This window comes from Mya arenaria, chromosome 11 (genome assembly GCF_026914265.1).
Source record: "Mya arenaria isolate MELC-2E11 chromosome 11, ASM2691426v1".
NCBI classification, from domain to species: Eukaryota; Metazoa; Mollusca; class Bivalvia; order Myida; family Myidae; genus Mya; species Mya arenaria.
In genome coordinates, this window is record NC_069132.1 from 47,717,317 (window position 1) to 47,721,845 (window position 4,529).

The 4,529-nt window shown below is 37.5% G+C and overlaps 1 non-coding gene across 1 annotated transcript; it reads left to right on the plus strand.

The window, feature by feature from the left end:
* The first annotated feature begins 509 nt into the window (after nucleotides 1-509).
* On the plus strand, nucleotides 510-586 carry Trnaq-cug (transfer RNA glutamine (anticodon CUG)). Its single transcript has one exon. It is a non-coding gene; the product is annotated as a tRNA-Gln (tRNA).
* Nucleotides 587-4,529: the final 3,943 nt, after the last annotated feature.

Genomic DNA, 4,529 nt, shown 5'->3' on the forward strand with positions numbered 1-4,529 from the left:
TAAATATCTGTTTAATTATATGACCGTTTAATCTTTTATGACGTCATATGATAAATGGTTTCCGGTCTCTAAACAGGTCAGTTTGGCGATTATGAAGTTATTTTCCATGCGATAATATGATATCATGATAAACTGTTTCCGGTCTATATGAAGACTTGTCAATATGGCGTTTTATTCTGACTACGGAAATTGCTCTTCGTCCAATCGTGGACGGTTTGTTTATAGATATTGTAATAAATGGTGTTGTAGAAACTCCTGGAGCCGCCCCTGTAAAGTGATACATATAGGTGTATTGTTTATGTTTTTCTGCAAGAGTATCAAAAGCAAATCTTTTTTTCACGCTGTTCGTCATCTTTGATACAGTAATTTTAGGAGTTTCAGTTTGGCATAAATTACGGGAACATGTATGAATTATCAATGAAAATGTTGTATTTGTATTTAAATTCGGCACGTTTTCATTGTTTAATGTTATTCAGTGATTTGGTCAAGGAAGCGATAAATGCCGCAACGGTCCGCCCGGTTAGCTCAATCGGTAGAGCGTTGGACTCTGAATCGGACAACCCGGGTTCGATTCCCGGGCGGGCCAGGTCACTTCTGTTGTGATTGGTTATGAAATCCTTTCTACAACCATTCGCACTGTACCACTGCCCATGGCATGTACAGAAGTTGTCAGTTCCTTGCAGAGGTGAAGGCACCTAGTACTGGTTCTGCCCAGGATAGGTGTGCGGTGGTCGAACTGTCACTCTGGGACCCTTCAATGTGCTCACGCCGGGACCCGGAGTATAAACTACTAACACCCCAAATGCCGCAACGGCCGACAGTGAAATCTCTATAAGTTCTTTACATGACGACTAATACATTGTGTAATTGCCGAATAGTGTACTGCAGTCACAGTAGAGATTATTCTGGGTTGTCTACATTCCTCTCTTATCTACACGAATCTCTGGCATTGTTTTCTCACGGCGGGTTCGGTTTACCGGTTGAGAGGGAGGGAGAGGGTGTGGGGGCTGCTCGCCGTATGAAGTGCCCGGTTGTTGATGGTTATCATCCATCACGGGTAACAAGATCTGACGTCCCCGGCCCCCAGCCGGATATGTCTTGTACAATCATGGGTGTATGCGTGTTTACATGTATGTAAAGAACTTCTTGCCTTCAACTCGGTTAGTGTTGTTGATAGCGTTTATCTTCCGTACCCATGTCACGCTGCTATACACGCTCGTGTAAGGGTTACAAAACATTTCCCTTAATGATATCAGTATTCTTCTGTATTTTTCTATCTTATCATACGTATACATTTGGTCACACACATTATATTTCTTTTCTAAGCGTATACAAAATACCATACATCTTTATTAATCACAAAGCTTTCTCTGTCATATGTTTATAATGATTAAATTTTGATTTCTCTCTTGAAATAATCCAAATATACCATTGTCATTGTTTTTACTAAAAATATTATTGTTTGTCCTTTGTGACGTGGGATATCAAAAGCTATTCGACCTTGGACATATATGAGATATTTTTTTGAAATGACAATGGTACAAGAATATATATTTAATACCATGAGTACCATAACTCAAATGGTGATGAACATTATGTCAGAGCGGAGATATGTACATGTTGTTCAGTCCTTAGTTTGACATTATCCAGAATTCACGGTTAATACCGATACAATCGCGTTGAATGGGGAAACCTTCATGAACTAATGCGATATGTCAAAATAGTTGTCAGATTGTTAATAACCCAAAAAGGCTAATTTCGTGGTCAAATAAGGCAACATTGTATTAGGCTTTTACAAAATGGCATTTGTGAATTATGTATTGGTGCATATGTGTACCTTTCTATTTAATTAACTTCTCCGTTTAATGTTCACCGAATCGGGTCTGATTCACTTCCAGATCGCTGGTGAATCATGTGAACCATTTCATATTCCTTCAAGTATGCAACAGTGTTTGTCTGATTAGTGAATAATTAAATCAAAATACAATATATCTCCATCAGGTGCACGTTTCATATTTAGCTCGCATATCTTATCTATAATTATATACTTATCAGCCACAGGCTCGCAACCGCATGCCCCATCTCAAGTTTTATTGCAAGCACTCGGTCCATGAGCATCACAAAACATTGCCCTTGATGTCTGGCCTATGTTAAAAGCATTGTAAAGGATGTATATCCTTAACCCGGTCCATATCGTGGAGAAATTCGTGAACTTAGTTTAAATACCATTTCACAAATTAATATCAATTACGTTTAACTGAGAATGAGGGTTTGATTGCGAGCAGGATCACATACATTATTTACCAACCGTATGATATCATATTGCATTTTTGGTAGTTAGTGAGTACTTAAAGTGTTACATTTAATGGTAAAATATCGTGCCAGTTAGTGAGTACTTAAAGTGTTACATTTAATGGTAAAATATCGTGCCACTGATGATAATGTTAGCAACGGATTGAGCATTCTTGTAATAATTGTTTATATTTTGAAATGAGTTTTTAAAAAAAGTTTTCGTGTTGAAATACTGTAAACAATGATCATGGCTTTTGTGGACAGCCAGAGCTGAGCATGCGAGGAGTGAAACCTTATTTGTACGGAGATGAGCTGCCAGGCGAATACATCACTCTTGCTTCAAGCACGGGAAACATGTCTGTAAATCACAACACCTCGTCCATGCATGAACGCAACGGACACAAGCTGTGTGCCTGTATTTGCATAAACATATTTGTTAAACAATGGAGTTATGAATTATGTGCTAATTTGTCAGAGGTCGAATTCACCTTGAGCCTTTTTTCCAACTGTCATAATTAATATGCAATTAAGAAAGGGACGTTAATGTTTTGCTTTGTTGGGTTTTTATGCAAATACGAACGGATAGAGCTTTACAGTTTACATACCTTCGGGCAGTTTTCAATTTCTGTATAATATTTCTGATATTTTTGCAGCTGAATTTGGAAACACCAAACAATCGCCATTGTTTTCTTACCGTATTTTATTTCAACGGGGCCGTTTCATGCTGTCAAATCGTCGTGATGTCTTCAACGCATTCAAAACCCCGGGTGATAAATAATGGTCCGTTTATATGTCTTCTCCCTGTTTTTCTACTGAACATTTCGACATGAGATCCGTGTATCTTTCAGTTGCCCTACTAACTACAAGACAGAATGAAATATTTCTGTATTAAATAAGGCTGATCAATAAATAAACTGCGCAAGTGTTTCCCGTTTGTCAAGAGCAAACGTCAGTGTAAGATGAAAGACTTGGTTCTCAACCTTGTATTTTTTGTTTATGTCCCTCGTCTTCTCATGAACATGAGTTGAATTGTACGATCAGTACTAACTTGGCGAACTGACCTCACCACTTCGATTTACCCGTCGTCCTGGTAGAGATCTATCTTTCAATTAGGACTCAAATGCGCCTATCTGTTTTCTAGACAAATTTATTGCTTAATGAGGAAAGGGCAAAGATCGTGTTCAGTCCTGATGTGTAGGAAAACTTCAATTTTGACACCTAGCTCTCCCTCAACATTTTATTAATTCGCTCGTTTTCAATCTATTGCGGTGGCATAAATGTCGGTACTCCTGACATATTTCGTCAGAGCTACATTCGCATTTCGATACGAGGTAATATGTCAACTTGTCTCTTTCGTCTTTCTTCACAAATGGTAACTGGCAACTTGTATGCAAAGAAACATATATAACTCGGAATAACTGGCAATATGAACACCCCGGCTATGACAGCCTTGACAGTCAGGGCTTGCTGGAAGACTCGGGGAAAGTCGGTGTCGCTCAGTCCAGGAGGCAACGGCAGCAAGGAAAGGACGGGAATTAAGTCATTTAAGGAGGAATTTTTAAAAGTTCGAAGTGTTTATGGTGTTTTTAATGCAGTTGTTAAGCGTTACATAATGTTTATTATACATGTTAATTTTCGAGGAGATCATTAACTATTGAAGTATGAAAAGAAAATGACAAAAGTATTTTTTGTCAACGTAGTAAATGGATATGGTGAAACTGTGTTAGTGGGGAATATTACCAGCCAGGCGAAGTTTGTCACGTGACGTAGACACTGACGTTAAGCGCGTGAGGCGAGCCTCTTACATATATTCGCATTTCCCGCCTTTTGTTTCTGACATTTGTATTTGATATGTAAAAAGTTGTTGTTGATGTTTTAATTCTAAATAGTATGTTGGAATAAATAACCATGCTTCAATGTAATGGCAACACAATTAAATATCATAACGACTTATGTGCTGGATCTTCTTCAAAAAGTTGAAGTTTGAATAGTTTGACGATAGAAATAAATGTATTAATAACAGGTATTAAACGTCAATAATTTTATCTTCACTTTAAACTAAAACCTTAAAACGCATAATATTTAATTAACTGAAAACAATATTTAACATCTTGGGGAATATGAACATTTTATACATAGATAAAAAAGAAACAAGCAACATCAACAACAACAACAACAACAACAGCAACAACAACCTACACCGATTATGCAAGGAAATGTTTGAATAATTAAACTAA